This window comes from Balaenoptera ricei, chromosome 9 (genome assembly GCF_028023285.1).
Source record: "Balaenoptera ricei isolate mBalRic1 chromosome 9, mBalRic1.hap2, whole genome shotgun sequence".
NCBI lineage: Eukaryota > Metazoa > Chordata > Mammalia > Artiodactyla > Balaenopteridae > Balaenoptera > Balaenoptera ricei.
The window spans coordinates 52212780-52231910 of NC_082647.1; the positions used below are offsets into that span (position 1 = coordinate 52212780).

Consider the following 19131-nt stretch of genomic DNA (forward strand, 5'->3'; position numbering starts at 1 on the left):
AAAAGTGAGGGGCATTTAATTAAAATCTCAGTTGTCTTCTGCTAACCATCTATTATTAAATGGTAAAGTATATAAAGGGATGGTAAATACTCAAACAACTTCAATTTTAAAAGCAGAATATAGATAACATACACGGAGTCTCACAATTATGATTTTCTTGGTTATCCCAAGCTAAAAAGAGGGGGTGGGGGGAGGAGGAAGAGAAGCAGGCTGTGTAGTCTTCTGGAACAATTTCAGCCTTAAATGAGACTCAGGAAAAATGCAAACTGCTCCCATGAATGTTTAAGAAAAAAATGATTCGTTTAAAAAAAAAAATCCAACAGTTGGCCTACAGAACAACAAAAAATGACGCTGTCTTATATAGAGCTACCAGACTTGCTTAAGCCCCTAATTTTTCCAGTGTTCATTTGATTTAGAATGTAAAAAAAGAAAAAATTCATTTTGAAATTCCAAGTGGAAAAGCAACTGAGTGGCATCAATTAGAAAAGGGCACACACACACACATCCCGGAATGGTTTTTTTTTTTTTTTTTTTTGCATAAAGATATTTAGTGTACAATCTCTATAGGACAAAAACAGAGCTATTAAAAATGTTGCCACTTGTATATTATGTAACCCTAGTCTAAACTAAAAGAAGCATAGACCTTAAAGAGTAATACATTGTGCAAACGTCTATTTAAACATGAATTTAAATACATGATAGATTTCAGATACAGATGACCTCAAAATGACACAACCCACAAAAGTTCTTTGTTTACTGTAATCAGGCCTCAGAAGACATGACTATAATCAGGCCTGATACAAGAATACCGTGAGGTCTGTTGTTTAACCTGCGTACCGCAACTATCTCCGCATTGGTTAACAGCGTGTTACCTCTCCTAAATATTCGGCATACGGAAGTTTCCCAACGACCATCTGAAAGATTTCACGGGAAGAAATGGCTGCTAAACCATACTCTCATTGAAGAGCGATTTAACGCACCTCCACTGTTCCGAGCCATATAACAAGAAGACCAAGTCAGGAAGCACAAAGTAAAATTCCAACCATCCCCAAAGGCATGGAAAAAGAGTAAAACGTGGCTAGCTTGACCTTAACCGGCTGTTTATAAGTAATGCGGAGAATTTTCTGAGCTTCCCCATCAGCCTTCAATTACCTTCCTCGCCTGCCCCCACCCCCTTTTACGTGCCCCAACTGATGGAAGTTGAATGGATGTAATCTCCAGCCGTAATCCCAGGAGCTGGGGAGATTGAGACTAAACTCCCAAGAAAGTGTTAAAAAGTCCTTCTGCCAAAACACCCACCAACCAATCCACATCCTGTCATCACGCCGACCGTAAGATCCCTCCATCGACTCGCTCCTGGCCCTCCACCCCGCCAAAAAAGCCAAAAAAACACCCCAAAAAACCACAAACAAAAAAAGCCAGCACCTTTCTGGTTCCAGACCAACGTATTCAGAATCGGAAAGCACTGCCTCAGCCGCAAACGCCTCCGGAGCAGCGTGTGCTCGGCCCAAAACCACTCTGGCCAAACAACTGGAGTCTCGTGCCTCGGAAGTGGCAGCAGTACTCGCCGAAAGCCTCCTCCCCCAAGAACTCGGAGCTCGAGAGGCAGCCAGAAGCCGGCGGAGTCGCCCCCACTGGGGACCGACCCCGAAGGTGTCAGTCACGGCAACCGCCGTCCCCGGCGCGGCTCTCCATTCATGCTTTAACGCCCCTCTCGCCGCAGAGGGTGCAGGCGCCCTCTCGGAGGGGGCCCCGCGCCCCCAGCCCCAGCCGCAGCCCTGCCCCAGTCCGGGCCGCGCCGGGGAGCGCGGGCGGAGAGCGGGGCGCGGCGGCCGGCAGCATGGGCCAGACACGTTGCCGCGCCCGGCCCGCCAGCCCGCACGCCCGCAGCCCAGGAACCGGGGGCCCCGCAGAGCGCGCCCCTCCCGCGCGAGGCGAGACGAGACGAGCCGAGCAGCCCCCGCCGCCCCCGCCGCCCGCCCGAGCCCAGGTGCCGAGGGGGCGGGGCGGGCCGGGGTCCCCGCGTGGCGCGAAGCCTCAAGCAACAGGGCGCCCCCCGGCCGGCTCGGCGTGCGGCGAGACCGTTACCCGAGAGAGTGGGGGCCCCGGCAACTCACCGGCTCGCACCTCGGCTTCCTCCGCGCCGCCGTCGCTCCCCTCCTCCCGCCGCCGCTGTTCTTCCTCAGCCGCAGGCGCCGCCGAGCAGCCCCATCTACAAACTCGGGACTCGTAGTTGGGAACTGGAAATGCGGCTCTCACTCTCCTCCGCCTCCCTCTCTCTCCGCCCCCTCCGTCGCTCTCCACTCCGCCCGGCTCAGGTCGCCGGCGCCGCCGCCACCACCGCGCGCGCGGCCAGCCTCCCCTCAGCCGCCCTTCTCCTCCGCCTCCGCCACCGCCTCCTCCTCCTCCCCCTCCTGCTCCCGCTCCCGCCGCCGCCGCCGGGGCGCGCTCCCTCCCGGCCTCGCGCGTGCGCCGGACGCCGGGGAGTGCGCGCTCGGGAGCGAGGAGGCGCCGCCGCCTTGGGGAAGCCGAGCCCCGCCCCTCCGGCCGCGGCGCGGCGACCAGGTGGAGCCCCCTCCGAGCGCCCGCAGACGGCGGCGTCCCGGCCAGATGCGCCGCCCGCGCCCCGCCGCCTCTCCAGGGTCTCCCCGGTCCTGGCCCCGAGCCGCGCCCGCGAGAGGGTCACCAGACCCAATCCGCGCCGGGTCTTCCAGACCGAAATTGCCGCTGTCATTCAGCATTTACTGATGAGCAAGATACTCCCCTGGGCGTTTTCGGAAGAGGCTCCTCCCGGCCCTTACCAAGAGTTTACGTTCTAAGAACCCACCAGTCGTGGGGCACAAAGGATAAATAGACCTCGAAGAAAAGCCTCTGAAAATCTCCCCCCTCCCCCTTCACACTCACACCCCTGTTTCTGACGTGTGTATTTGGCAGGTTCCATAGCTCTGACGGTGTCCTTCACGAATTTTCTCCCGAAGGCCCAACCCGGCTGATTCACACGCTAGGAAATGGACGGACACTAGCTCTTTTCATAGCACCGGGTCTCCCGTGGAACTCCCAGGACACCAGTTGTTCAGATCCTCCCAAACATCTGGCCTTCCCAGATTTCGGAAGTGGGGACTGCCATCCTTTCCACCTCGACTCTGCCGAGAGCTTGGTGAACTGGGATGAGTGACCAGGTGTGCAGATGATGCGTTTTGACAGGAGCGCAGATTTAATTTTTCAGTTGAAAGAAACTGAGCAATGCAGTGCAGCAGAGGCTCTGGCTAGAGAAACACAGCAAGACAATCAGAGAACTTCGGATTCCCTTAACATCTACCTAATCCCAAGAGATCTGTGAACCCTCCGACCTGTGATGGGGGCTTTTGGCAAAGCTGTTCTTCCGAAAACTGAAGAAACTGTGGACGTGTTCTTTACATTTTACAAAATGTATACTGCAGTCTTTTCAAACCGTGAATGTAGAAAGTGCAAGTAAAACTTGACATGGGAGGAACGTCACGTCAGGTGGCTTCTTCTACGCAGCCTTTCCTGGCTTCTCTTGGGCACAGTTGCACTGTTCTGCACAAACCAGGCATTTGATAAATGTTTGCAACATGGCCCTTTGGATTCAGAGATGGAGTTTCAAGCTGTACTGTGTCCGGCCCCTCGCCGAACCCCCCCCCCCGGGGCCCCCCTGCCCCCCGGCCACCCAATCTCTGTGAGTGTGGTTAGCACAGAAGGGAGGGAGAGAATGCTTTGGGTGAGGTGTTTAAGAAGGCCCAGCCCCCAAAACAATGATTTTTCTCTTAGCCTCAACCAAGCATCAAAGATTAATTTACTTTTCCGTTAGGATCATTAATTTTGCAAACCAACATGCAGGGGGAGTTTGTAGCCTATTAATTTAGAACCTTCTTTCCTGGAACAGCAAACCTGAGGAAGGGAAATTGGAAGCATTTAAGGACACCTGAATGTACTAAGGGATACAAAGTAACTGTGGACACGTGTTGAGCCCGCCCCACACCTTGTAGTCAGGCCAGCTAGATGAAATGAAGTAGCAAGTGCCCCATGCCCAAGAGTGAGGCGAGGCGGATGCAGAAGGGAAGAATGAGGTTTCTCCTCTCAGAGAATCAGCAAAACTTTCAGGTCTTCCTTTTCCTCCTCCTTGCTTCCCAGACCCATTAGCTTCCCACGGGAGACCCGATGGCTCATCCCTGCTGCACCCTACCCAGACCTGCCAACTTCGATTCTCTTCTTCCTTCTGACGCTCAACCTCAGGATACCCCCCTCCTACCCAGGGAGTGCCCTGAGCTCCTCTGAGGGAGAGGGGATGAGTGTCATTTCTGGTGTGTTCCTGATCCCTTACAGTACGCTTTTATTTTCTCAAGGGTGTTCTGGAAGCAAGGTACTAACCTTCTACTCCACCCCCAGTCCCTGAAAATAGGATGAAGTTTACTGAGGAAGCTTTGGGGAGCGAGAGATAGGGGAGTCTCTGCCCCTCAAATCACAACATGTAGTCCTCCCTGACTTACAGCTGGGACCAGTCCTAGCCAACTCCCTTATCCCTGCATGTACCAGGGACCCAGCATTTGGGAGCAGGAATATAGGAACAATTATCTTTCATTTACAGTTCCAAGTCTGTTCTTTAATTAATGACAGCTATTACATGGAGACTTACCATGCTTGTAAGACTCAGCCTCATCCTCAGAGCCAGAAAAAAATGGTTTTGCTCCACACCTGCCTTCAATTGCTTGTCTTCAGGATGCTCTTGACAGTGAAGTTTCTCTTTCAGTGCCTATATTTTATCAAATATGATATATTATAAAACACTACCTTTTATAAATAATAGTGCCACTTTATGACATTCTGCCCTTCCTCTAAACTTTAAAGGTGGGACATGCCAGAATAAATTTAAAGTGATTTAATATGAACTTTGGAATTCTCATCATTGCTTGCCAGCCCACCTTTCTGAGAGGTCCTCATTTCTGAGACACTACCCATCCATTTCCCACACCTGTTACAAATTCTTTGTTCCAAGAAGGTGGAATGTTATGATTGAAAACGATGGGGAATCTTTCTTTTAGTGTCCTTAATGGTTTGGCTTTTCATTTTCTTCAAGGTTACTCTAAAAGGATCATAATTTTGCCACAGACCAATATCTCTCCTAACTGTAACTCAATTTAAAGTCTGAATTTTGATTCTTAATTCCAGAGCATCTATCATTGGCTTTATTTCTGCCTTCAAATATAAACAAAATCTTCTATACTTTCAATATGATTTTTCTCTCTCTCTCTCTCTCTTCTGAGTTGCTTTGGCACTTCAGAAATTGAGAATTTTGCTAATAATAAAAGCCCCAGATCTTAGCAGGTCCTACCTGTTTGTTTTTCAACTAATCCATCCTAATAAGATCGGCAATGCTCCTGGAATATAGCTTTGTGAAAAATTGCAACTGACATGTACCACAAAGTCCAACCAAGCTTTCCTCCAGAATACTTTATTTAGCTTCACCCCTTTTATCTCTGTTCACAAAGCTAGGTCAGATACCAATTTCCAGCCTCCTTGCTAACCTTTCTAATTCTAGTCTCTCTCTTGCTTGCTTGCAGTTTTCCCTACACTTAGAGCAGTACTTCTCACTTTGGGCTGTTTATTGGAATCATCCAGAGAACTTAAACAAACAAACAAAACAAAGAAAATAAAAAACATTAAAAAACCACTGATGGCCGGGTCCCAACTCTAGCTTTTACCGTTCTGCCCCATAGCCTAGGCACCAGGATTTTTCAAAGCTCTTCAGGTAATTCTAATATGCAGCCAGATTTAAAAACTACTGAAATGAGTTATCTTCCAAACAACATTTTATACCAAGTCTTTTCAGAATATTGGGGTGGCTCCAAATTACCTCAGGTAGTCAAATTAAAGTACCTAATCCTGTGCTGTAAGACTCTTTGCCAATTGACTAGAATAGACCCCTTTCAAAACAACTTAAATTTATCTCCTTCCTAAAGCTTCCCCAGATTAGTCTCACCTGGCTGCCTAAAGATCACTGTTCCCAATTCTCTGAGCATTCCAACTGGCACTGATTTACAAGCCCTTGGACCACAGTTGATTGTGCGTATTATTGTTTTAATCTAGCTTTCATAGATATCTGTCAGAGGCTTACTTGTAATCTAAATCTCTCTGAAGTCCCACTAGGTTAACAGACAATCTCAAAATAAACAGAAATGTTATTCTTAGCAGCACTTTCTCCTACCCACCAGGAAGAACATTCCCTGACACAAGGGCAGTTCATTTTTTTTCAGTCACCACAATTAAAGCCAACAGTTGTAAGAATTTGCATGTTTGGGTTTTTTTTTCTTGTTGTTGTTTCTTACAAAAATTAAAAACAGCCTGTATATCTCGGTTGATCTCCCTGACTGTCCTTTCCACCATTCATTTACTTTAGGCATTGGAGTTTGGCTTCCACACCCTCCTCTCTCAACTGAAACTACACTTTACTGCTGCCACAACTGACATTTTCATTCATGTGTTTATTCATTCATTCACTCATTTATCAGTGGTAAATGCTGGTAATAAAATAATTAACAATACCAAATTACCCTTACCTAATGGTGGAGAATAATAAACAATTAAATTATCACATGATAAATGCTATGTCAGGAGTCTTAACCAGACACAATGGAATCCTGGCGGGGTGCGTCTTTGCTTAGTGTTCAAGCAATCCAACTTCTCTGCAGTGTCTGAGGAGGTTAGCCTCTCCACCTTTTAAACCTCTCCTTTCCTTCTATTTCCCTGACACTTTACGACCCAGGACCGCCTTCTACTTCTCTGGTTATTCCTTCTCTGCCCTCTTGTGTCATCTTCTCCCACTTCCTAAATGAAAATGTTCCGCTTAAGAATGGAAGAGATTTTTGAGGGAGAAAGTATAGACAGAGAAGAGACCACTGTTTCTCTCAAGAATCTCATGGACCCTTAGGGTTCTATCTTCAGTGCTTCCACATCTGTATCTACAGTTCTACTCTCCCCTGAGGCATGTTTTCAACTTCCTGTTGAATATCTCCATCTGGATAACCCATTCACAGCTCAAATTAAAAAAAATAATAAAATAAAATGTATTGTTTCTACCCCCCTGCTCTATCCCTCCTGCAGGTTTCCCTTGTGCCTCTTTTACCCTCTCCCTAACGGATACAGCCTGCACCCAGGTCTCTTGAAATTTGCCTTTTCAATGTCATTCATAGGAGGGGGTTCTCTTGTTCATTTCCTCTGGCCCTATAGAAAGTCTCCTTGTCCAGTCCCATGTGCATCTGAATGCCAGATGTCAGTCATATCATCCCTGCCTCCTCACTGCCCATGGGACTCTATTCACAAGGTCATTCACAACAATCTTCAAGACTCCCCCGCCCCCATGTGGGGATATTACACATCAGTCATATCTTGCACCTTTACATTTCCACCCCTCTGTTTTGGCAGGAATGCCTTTCCCATCTCTGCTGGCCCAAATCCAAGCTTTTATGCCCATCTCACATCCTCCTTTTCCACTACGATTTATCTGCTCCACCTTAAACAGAGGCAACTGTTTTCATTTGAATTCCTGTAACATTTTATCTCTTACAGCCCTTTATCTATTCTGCTTCACAATAGCATCATTTGTCTTTGAATATTTATCTTAACACTCTTTTCACCACAACTGCCAGCCCCATCTCCTACTTACTTGCAGATAAGAATCCAGGGTGCTGTGTACAGGAATGCTTGGCAAAATACTACTCATAGTAGGGGCTCATTTATTGAAACAGATAAAGTTGTTAGTTGGTGGACTTCTAAAATTAAAGATAATTAAGTGGAAAAAAATGTTGCTAATTAGAAGTGAACTCTTGCTCTTGTATACAAGCTACAGCTGAGAAGCTCTTCCAAGGGCAATCAGATTTCAGGCAGGGACCCTAATTGAGCTACTGGAGTTTAACAGACAGCAGCCAGCTGCTATATCTAATTAACCCTTTGGGAGTCTCATTTCAAACTGGCTTCCAGATTCCAGCTCTCCTATTTATATACGAGCTAAAAAAAATAATAGCAGTTCTACTCAGGCATCAAAAGTAGATTTTAAAATATATGAAAACAGAAAAAAATTTAAAGATTGTGAATATATATGGTGTCAATATGGTATCCTAGGCTCACTGGATAGGCAGCGAGGCATGAAGTCCTGGAAGGCAGAGGTCTTTATGAGGAGTCTTATGGCATTATAGTAAAAAAGAGTGTCTGAATAGCCATTAAGCACAGAAGCAAAGGGTAAAACTCTCTGAGTCTGATGCTCTTCCAGAATACTGGAGGGCAGACTTGAGGGCAAAACCAAGTGAAGAGAGTGCATAGTAGGCCCCTGAGACACTTTTGTTACACAAATGAATGAAACATGATCAGGATACTGGGAACAAAGATGAAGTAGGGTGGGGATGTGTGTGTGTGTGTGTGTGTGTGTGTGTGTGTGTGTGTGTGTGTGTGTGTGTGTGTGTGTGTGTGTGTGTGTGTGTGTCGTGGATAGTCAGGGCAAGCTGTTTTGTCTGTTAAAAAATAAAAATTCAGGAACTTGATGGCCCAGTCTAAAGTGATGCCATCTTCATGGTAGGGAGTAAAGGACACTCCATTCCTCTTTAAAATATCAGCTGTTTATAAATATGAAAGACCAGGTCTTTTAAAAATCCTGCTTTGATAATAATAGTGAATAATAACAATTATCTATTGTGCTCATGCCTATGTGGCAGACAGTGTTTTATGTCCTTTATATCCTCTTTGAGTCATTATTTTCATCGCCACTTTACAAATGAGGAAACAAGTGAAGAGCGGTTAAATTAACCTGCCCAAGGCTCCATAACTATGAAGTGTTCAAGTCAGTTCAAGTGCAAAGCTCCTGCTCATTCCCACACTTCATACACAGGGTGCTTTGTAACTCTCAGGTCAATTCAACCGGAATGAATTATAGTGCAAGTCACCACAATTAAGGGTTCTCCATAACATGTTATTTAACTCAGACTCATCACCATGATTTTCAAACTTACTGCATATTTTAACAATGTAGGATTTGTGGAAAAGCTATGTTTGTAGTTTTTGTTACAGTAGAACTATATTATAGAAAAGTGCACATTTTTTCTGAACTTGTCTTTCAAGAAATAAAAAAGTGATAAAATAGTAAATAAAAAACACATTTTAAAAGAGTAAGAAAAGAGTTTCTTTTACTCATTTAGTAGTACACAGTCATTATTTAGCTGTCAACACATTGCAGTGACAGTTTTGTAGCACGGGGATTTACTAAGTGAAAAAGGAATGGAGAGCATCAGTTCAGCTTCACTGTGTGTAAATCCACTTCCCTACCAGGAAAGAATAACATTAAGAGTAAAGGAAATACTTTTAAAAGACAAATTATATAAATTATCTACAGCAGGGCATTGCAAAAATTATTACTCTAGTTTTTTTCCTCATTGTCAGTTAACTTCAATTTCCTTAGAAAACATGATGGCTGTAGAGATGCACTCCCCAAATCTGCTTTTAAGGAAAGACTTGTTGCCCCAGCTGCAGGAGAGCTGTCAGAAGAACTCCAGCTGTCAGTCCTTTGGGGATCATGTCAGCTGCAGAAAACCCACATGCCCAAAGATGTGCCCCAAGCCCTTCACAGGTTGGTCTACATTAAATGACAGATGGAGCAGGGGCATGTAAAGGCCCAGCCACTTCAGCCTATGTAGCAAGTCTGAGAGGCCATTTTAGCTCCAGAGTCCCCCATGGGGACAGCTGAGGCTGTTATTCAGGCCTGTGTCCCATATTGATTTCTCCCCCTGCCAAATCTTACTTGCCTTCCTTTCACAGGTGTTCATCCAAGTATACCTACTGTACTGAACACACTGAACTCTCTCAGAGTCCACCTTTCAGAGAACCCACCAGGTGACACAGGAAAGGCTTTGATTCATACATCATATGTTTCTTTACCTTAGGGAGAAAACATAATCAAGTCATATGCTAATGCAATTGTTTCAACGGAGGTTCATGGCTGACTCTGAATCTATTCAATTATTTGTATGTGTATTTTGTCTGTCTGTATTTACATTGTATGAATGTCTTCTATCTACATGGATAACCACTTTGCATGTTGCTGTGAGGGAATACAACTAGATGAAAGAGACTTGGTTGACTTAGAAGAGCTTACAATTGATGATGGATGCCTATTATTTTTATCTAACCAGTATTCCTTCCCCTCTCTTCCTTTGGGAAAATGTTTCCCTCACCACTCATTGCACTGGATTCTGGTGGGGCTGCTAATCATGGTACGCGTCCCACACTCTCAAATCATAGGAGTGGCCATGTGACCCAAGCCTGGCCGATCAGAGGACTTCATCCTCTCAGTGATTGGTCCAAGAAGTAGGCATATTACCTAAATCAAGAAAATTTTGGATTTTTAAAAAAATATATTACAGCAAAGAGAAAGATAATTTTTTTTCTTTCCTCAAATCAACACTTGGAGAAACTCAGAAAAGGAAGATTTAGTCATGCCTGAGGTCAGCCTTACTTCTGGGTGTTTCTGGTTACATAAATTCATGAGACACTTTTTGAGTTGGGTTTCTATCAAGAGTTCTGACATACATAATCTGTTTGTGGGAGAAGTTATGCATCTATTAAATGTTAAGCCACAATACAATCAATATATGCTTATATGGTACAGTTAGGTAAATAATTATGAAGATACTGACTAATTGTGTGTACTTAACACTTATCAGATTAACTCATTTCAATTTTTTTAAAACTAAGAAGTGATGATTATAATTTATCTCATTCTAAGTCCATATATAATTCTCACAAGTTGAATACTTAAAATATATTGAAGTGTATCATTGCAACCTACACCAATTGCCCAATCAAATATTTCCATTTACATATTTCAGAATTAAGTCATTATGCTATTTATATAATGCAGATAATATGGTACAAAAGAAGAGATGAGAATCAGAAAGCTCTAGGTTATATTTCTGAATTCACTACTTATGAGCTGGGTAACCTTGGGTAAGTTATTCAGTAGATGAGAACTTTCCTTTCCTCTTCTGCAAAATGGGTGTAATAGGCCTAACTTGCAGGATGTTTTAAGGATTATGAATTAAACCTATGAAATGCCTGATACAGTTGCTTGCTCAGAGAAGAGAGTATTATGTATTAGAGAGTATTATGACTACTATTATTTTCACAATAGTTGTAGAAGAGCACATGGCCATTTGCTAATCATCTTTAGTTCATAATTAAGAGCTAAGAATGCTCTTAATTAGATTATCTTTCCTCTCAAAGAAGATAAATTTTTCATTGTATCTACTATTGTCAAACATTTATCTGGAAGTTCTAGCCAGTGCAATGAGAAAAAAAAAAAAGAAAAGAGATCTGGTATTAATACAGGAAGAGAGACACAAAGTTATCATTATTTACAGATGATGAAATTGTCTCTTTAAATGACCAAAGATAATCAACTAAAAGAGCTAACAGAACTAAAAGGAAAGACTTGAAAGATAGTCAAATCTGATCAAAACTTATAAAATGCAATTGGTTTTCCACAGACATAATAACAAGATAGAAAATTAAACTGAAAAAGGCATATCCTATTCATGATAGCAACAAAAATGTGTCATACCAGAAACTGAGATATAAGACCATGGTAATTTAAACATACAGCACTGGAGAAAGAATAGATAGATGAATGGAACCAAGAGTCAAGAAATAGATCCACGTATATATAGAAATTTGGGAATGCAAAAGTTATTACTTATAATTGATAAAGTTTGAAAAAAATGGTGTGAAGATAATTGGCAAAACATTTAAAAAATACCTTCCAAAAAATAAATTCCAGATGAACTGAAGATTTAAATCTAAAAGATTAAACCATATAAGGAATGAAAATAAAATACACCATTATAGCAAGACAGAAACTGTACCAAAAGACTAAAAACTGTGACTGCATGACATTATTTGGAGAAAAGGATGCCATAAAATAAGTTGAAAATCAAATGATAAATTTAGAAATAAAATTGAAAGCCATGACAAAGTCTTGAGTCCTCATATATAAAGACTATATAAAAATCAGTATAAATATAAATAACCAGATCTAGTTTAAATTAATAAAAAACAAATGAAAGCTTGATTGAATCCATATTCTTTAGGATTTACCTTGTACACTTGATAATTTATGAAAATTAATGAAAGTGTCAATAAAATAGGATCCAGTTGCTTAAATTATTCCTTAAATTTAATACTTTAAAAGTATCAGAGAACTTTTTTTAATAGAGGATTATTTGAGTGAACTTGATTCTCAAGTATAGAGATTGTACTTGTTTAATTAAAGCATTTTACATGGTACCTAGCAGGGTGCCTCACACAAATGGGTGTTTAATGATGATGATGATGTAGTCTATAATAATGTTCACACAATATGTGAAATATTTTGTAATCATGTGGACTTCTTCATGACAGCAAACATGACTGATTAGATCAATATCATTTGCATATCATTATGGGCTTGATGTGTTTTTGTTCTCTTCTTACACCTTAATGATAGTATGCTAAAAGAATATTAGCAAGAATATTAGCAGAATTATGACAATGTTTTTCATATTATATCCTTTATGGGATTCTATGAATAGAAAAAGCAGCGAGGTCTTATGAGATGCTACTATACAAATTATGAGTACATATTGCTTTGAAAATACTGTGCTATGATTTTTTTTTAACCCAACTAGAGTATAGGCTACTTGTTGGCAAAAGACTTGATTTCTACTCCTTTCCTGGTAGTTATTTGCACCAAGTAGGTGCTTACTAACTTAACCAATTCAACTAATATTTATTTCAAGTAGCTAATATTTCTGTCAGATAATATGCTGGGAACTTGAGTATGAAGGTGACTAAGAAGGCGTGGTTCTTGTCCTCATGGAGCTCATAGTCTAGACAGGGAGACAATTAAACAAGCAAATATATTAGATTCAACACAGGTGCTCCTTAGGAAAAGTCCAGCTGCTATGGGAGCACATAATAGGAGTTCTGAGCACACCTACTGTTATCTCAGCATAAGAGAATTATTTTCAGTCCCTAGCAAACTATTTAAATTATTTATTGTATAGTAACTATGTTCTAAGTACTATGCTAGTCGCTTTCATTTCATTTTCAAAATATATGTGTATTTTGAGAAATATATAATTATCTTTAGTTTATGGGCAAGGAAGCTGTAAGTCAGATTGATATAGTATAGTGGTTGAGACATGACCTTAGGTGATATAGTGTAGTGGTTGAGACATGGCCTTAGAGTGAATCCTGGCTCTGCCATCAATGCACCGAGTAGATAAGTTCCTTGATATCCTTAGGGATCAGGTGCTTCCATCTATAAAAATGGAGATAATGGTGAGCATCAATTGAGTTAATATATATATAAATAACAGCACAGGGCCAGGCACATGGCAAAGGCTAACTAAATGGTAGCAAAAAATAAAAAAGGTCACAGAGCTATTTATTAATTCACCAAAATACTTATTCTTTATTTAATACCTAGTATGTATTGGCAGAAGTACTGTGTTGATTACATACCATAAGAACAGTCCTTTTGGCCCACAAACTTTTCAGCGGTATGGAAATATTTGAGATCTGAAAAAGTTCACTACTGGTTCCAAAAAAATGAAAAGAAAAAACATGACAAAATGTAAAATAAGTTATTAAATATCTGCAAAATGTTATTGTTAATTTAGTATTTCATTATATTTAAAAGTAATTTCTAGGTCAGATTTCCCACGTTGGGAGAATTATGATTATGCTTAATGATTGCCTAGAAATCATTGCCCTTTGAGAATTAACCACTCATTTGTAGCTAAATAATTTTAAAAGCAAAATTATAAAATCCTTGCAAAATATCAGAGCAAAAGAGTTATATTAATTGTGTGATGTGAGTTCATTTTAATATATGCAATATAAAGTGTGAGGAGGTCTAGAAGAGTTGAAGTTAATGGTTCTATTTGTTAGGTGTTGGCTCTATAAAGATACCCAGTATGTGATCTCAATTCTCAATGACCTCAGAGTCTGGAAGAGAAATGGACATACAAATAATTAACATACTACCATGTTATAAAGGGTGTAATCACATTTTATATGAAGTATAGTAGTGATTTTAAAAAAGGAGGTAAGATCAATTATGTAAATAATTCAGAGAAAATTTCTTAAGATGCTTAAGGTGGGGCTTAAGGAATAAATAGCAAGGAGCTGTCAGGTGAACAGTGTTGGGGAAAGAGAAGGATACATGCCATGGGGACCAGACTTGGGAAGTCAGGAAGGCATGAAGCTGCTGGGTGTGTTCCGAGGAGTGTGCACACTTCAGGAAGCATCTAGAAGGGGACACAAAGGAGATGAGCCCTGTAAAGGCAGACGGAGGACAGTGCCTGGAGCATCTCTGCTGTGGCTTTGTCCTGCCAGCAATGTTAAGAACCTAATTGCTTTAAAAAAAAAAAAATCAGATTTCTGGTTCAGAAAGGCTTCTCTGGTGATAGTGTGGATGTTCTTTTGGAGAACAGGGGACCCATGAGCAAACACTGATCAAAATCAAAGAACTAAAGATTGAGTAGGCTATGGACTGAGTCGTGTTCCCTGCCTCCAAATTTGTATGTTGAAGTCCTAACCCTCCAGTACCTCAGAATGTGACTATATTTGGAGATGGGGTCTTTCAATAAGTAATTAAATTAAAATGAGATCATTAGGGTGAGCCCTAATCCAAAAAAAAAATAAATAAATAAAAAAATAAAGATTGAGTAGGGAAGGAAACCCATATTTGTTGAAGACCTAGTGGGTGGAGCAGCCTGTTAAGCCTCTCACATACGCTATCTTATTAACCCACAAGGCATGCCTGCGAGATGGAGCCGATTCCCATTTTAAAGAGGAGGAAGCCTCAGAAATGTCAAGTTATTGTTCCAGTGTCAGGCCATTAATAAGCAGTGGATGTGAGTCAAGAACAAGTCTCTCTGGTACCAAATCATTTGTGTATTCATTTCTGTACCACGCAGCCTTTCCAGGGGACAGATCCTAAGGGTTTGAATTAAGGCAATAACAACAGGGATTAGAAGAATGGACAGGTTTGAGAGATGTTGAGATGACATGGTCTTCTAGATTTTGTGTCTGGATGTGGGGAATGAGGAACGGGTCTGGGATGACTCCCAGCTGTGGGAAAAACATGGAAGGATGTAGAAGAGCTTATCTGGGGGTAGAACAAGGGATTTCAGAAAAACATAGTGGAAATGACGGGGAAAGTGAGCAGCCCTGGCAAAGCAGTCTTTGGAGAGGAAGCACAGAGAAGGGAGGATTGAAGATTAAGCCCTTGGGAGCTTGCATTTATACAAGGATGATGAGGATGAGAGGCATGGTGGTATTAGCTGGCTTTGAGGTCTGACTTGCATAATATTTTTGTTTTAAAACAAATATAAATCTCAGAAATGGAAATTTGGTTTGCTACTTAAAAAGGAAAAAAACCCACTTTGTAGCTCAGAGAAGAGTTTGACATCCCATTCACCACAGAGATTTTTACAAAGTAGTTACCGAAGCAGAAAAGAATGGACCCTCTCCCAGTGCTCAGTCAGAACCAGATGTGGGCCAGTGACCTCAGGAGAATCTCAGGTGCTCAGGGAGCCATGGAGACCTTCTGGAAACTCAGTGTCTGGACACAGTCTTTCTCATTTGGCCAGGTCTTGAGTGGGGACTGCTGAGTGGGGACAGGTACGCTAGAGAAAATTTGCTCAGACTCTTAAATTTATCTTATTGTGTCATATTAGTGAAAGTTATTAGATTAGAAAAAGGATGAAGTAAATCAATTCAAATTGGTTGTTATATTAAGGAATTCTAGTGTTCTCACCTATTGTTACAGACTAGAGCAGCCATGAGCCTCATCTTGGAACTTGTTAGAAATGCAAATTCTTGGGCCCTACCCAAGACCACTGGATTAGAGTCTAGTTCCTTTCTGGGAAGAAAAGGGTACAGTAACATGCATGTCTCAAAGCACTACCTACCCCTCTTCTCTCTCTATGACCCTTCTTTCCCCCCAGTTTTTTTTCCTGAAAATTGAAGGATCATATTTCTTGCCTCAAATCTGAGAGATATTCAGAATGTGTCCAACACATTTTGTGATGTTATCCTTTGGAATTAGAAAGAATTAAAAAGGTAGTAGGTGTTGAGGTGGGAGAGGCCTTTCTAAGCTACAAACCAGAAGTTATAAAATGAAATTATCGACCACATAAAATTTTAAAACTCTTCAACGTCAAAACTCAGTAAATAAATTAAAATGCAAGTTATAAACTGAAAAATAGCTGTACCATATGTGGCAGACAAAAAGTCATTATATACTTTATTTAAAAGGAAAAACCCTTACAAATAAGAGAGGAAAAAAGATAGCCAACCCCAATAAAAAAATGGCCAGGGCTTCCCTGGTGGGGCAGTGGTTGAGAGTCTGCCTGCCAATGCAGGGGACACGGGTTTGAGCCCTGGTCTGGGAAGATCCCACATGCCGCGGAGCAACTAGGCCCGTGAGTCACAACTGCTGAGCCTGCGCGTCTGGAGCCTGTGCCCCGCAACAAGAGAGGCCGCGATAGTGAGAGGCCCACACACCGCGATGAAGAGTGGCCCCCGCTCGCCGCAACTGGAGAAAGCCCTCGCACAGAAATGAAGACCCAACACAGCCATAAATAAATAAATAAATAAATAAATTTATAAAAAAAAAAATGGCCAAAGCATAGACATGAGAAGGCAATTCACAAAAGATGAACTGCAGAAGCCAATGAGTTTTTTATCTCATGAGAAATTTTAAAAATATATATATTAAAACAAGAAGCCAATTTTCACCTACAAATTGGTTTAAAAATTTTAATAATAAATACATAATGTTGAGGTATGAGAAAACAGACATTATCATAAACTGCTTTTGAACATATAGGCTGGTATAACTCTTTCTGATAATGCATTAAAAGTCATGAAAACATGCATGATCTTTGACCCAAAAAGAAGATCATGTTGATCTGAAAAGAATTCATCCAATGGAAATAATCATAGATATACACAAAAATTTGTCTGTAAAAATATTCATCTTTGTATATTTATAAGAAAGAAAAATTGAAAACAACCTAAAATCTAACAATAAGTTGGAGGCTTATTAGACAATAAATTTTGTGTCCCTAGTTACTGGGCAGCTTTTAACAACTATGGTGTAGATGAAAGTGTAATAAAATAAAATCATGTTTATAACATACTGTTAAATAAAAAATCACCTAATAAAAGAATGTGAGTAGTATCCCAGCCTTATAAAAATATACTTGTATATTTCTATATCTCTATCTCTATCATCTATATCTACAAGAATGAAGAAGTAGAATGTCTTTGAAGGCAAGGACTTTGTCTAATTCACAGTGTAGCCCCAAAGTTTACAATAGTTGCTGGACACATAGCAGATACTCAAAACTATTTGTTTGTTAAAATGTTAACAATCTTATTTCCTTCATATTGGTGAGTTTAAGGCGCTTAAAGATTTGTTCTTTATGTGGCTCTATATCTTCAAAACTTTCTACGATAAATTTGTGTTCCTTTTTAAGTCAGAGAAAGAAAATACATTCTAATTTTGAAAAAAATGTTACTGTATAAAATTAGCTACCTATAGACAGAACCTAAGAGCTAATTGTCAATATGGGGCTCATGAAATTTAAACCACCCAATTCAGTCAAGGTGAGCTGGGCAGTGCAGTAGGAAATGTGGCAAATATGTGATTATAATTCAGGAAATTTAGGCCCATTCAGCTGCTTTGTGCTGCCCTTGGACTCTGATTTTAAAACTTTTCCACCAAGTACCCTAAAAGAGAGATCTCAAGATTTTTACTTTAAGGATGAAATTACAATTCATTCAAATTTTGTATTGTGCTTCATAATATACCCAGTTTGTTTCATATAAAATATTTGAAATTGTTTACCATCAAGGAAGATTGATTCTCTGGAAAATTCTCCATGTTATTCTAGGGCTTGTGTACCCGGCTGGTGCTCCTTGCAGGGACTTCAGGAGTGTTGTTTAGGCAAGTGTGGGAACAGTGTTAGCAAGCAAGATTAGCAGTCTGGTAAGGTGGAGTCAAAGAGACAATTTGTTAGCAGGTGTTCAGAAGAAGGGTAGGTTGACTAATTGACATCAACGTGCCATCTGCTTGGCAGGTGTATCTCCTCAGTGAAAAATCTCAGGGTGAGGATTAAATGAGATATAAAGTATTGAGTACAATGTCTGACATGCAGTAAGCTCTCAATAAATGCTAGCTGTTATTAATTATTATTACCAGAGAGAGTTTTCACACCCAGATATGACTACCACTTACATGATCAATCTAATTACTGTTACTCTGATTCAATGTGCACCAAGCCACATTCTCATGTAACTACCCAGGCAGATTTTTCCCACCAGGAGGGGATAATCAAAATAACTTCATGTAGCCATATTTCTCTTTGCATATTAATACATGAGTCAGTCCTAAGATACTGGACATCTCTTCATGGGCAGCACAATCAAATTCCTTTGCCCATGGAATGGTGAAATAGACCTTGGAACGTGGTGATTTTATCAAGGTAAGGCTGCCCCTTGAGGCATATCTGGACCATGGGTCCTTCCTAATCAACAGTTGTAGCTTATTTCCCTAACTACCATTAACAGGAGTATAATTTTCAAGTAGGTCCCAAATTCCCTGAAGCAGGAGATTTCATGGCCCATAGTAAAAAATACATTTTATAATGTGATCCAGTACATACACTGAAAGTTTCATGAAACAATACCTACTCTTATTACATTAATTACCTAAAACCAGAATTATAGGCCAACAGCCACTGTCCTGGGATCCATAGATGAAAACTAATTGTGCTTTCCTGCTTGGTCTATATTTTCCTCCCTCTCTGTTCATTCCATTGACCAGTCTGAACTTCCTTGGTCTATGTCTTACTCATATTCTCCTCCTCCACCTATGACCTCTGTCCAGCCTTGAGCTCTCAACATCAACATGAGCTCACCTACTTCTTATAATTACAGCAACTGTTAGTCTTGTTTGGATTTTTCAGGACAATTTTAATATTTTATTCTATGATCCCTGGCTTTGGTTTAGAATATATG

The 19131-nt window shown here is 41.0% G+C and overlaps 1 protein-coding gene across 7 annotated transcripts in view; it reads right to left on the reverse strand.

Annotated features, from left to right (window-relative positions):
• Positions 1 to 19131, reverse strand: part of PALS2 (protein associated with LIN7 2, MAGUK p55 family member) — a 128090-nt gene that overhangs the window by 103094 nt on the left and 5865 nt on the right. For 2 of the 7 annotated variants that reach the window (XM_059933765.1, XM_059933766.1), the window contains exon 2: positions 4655 to 4771. The gene's annotated coding sequence lies outside the window, so the exon portion shown is untranslated. Of the gene's footprint in view, positions 1 to 1425; positions 1771 to 2117; positions 2367 to 4654; positions 4772 to 19131 lie in introns of those variants that run through there. The other 5 variants (XM_059933763.1, XM_059933764.1, XM_059933768.1 and 2 more) reach the window with 4 other exon arrangements.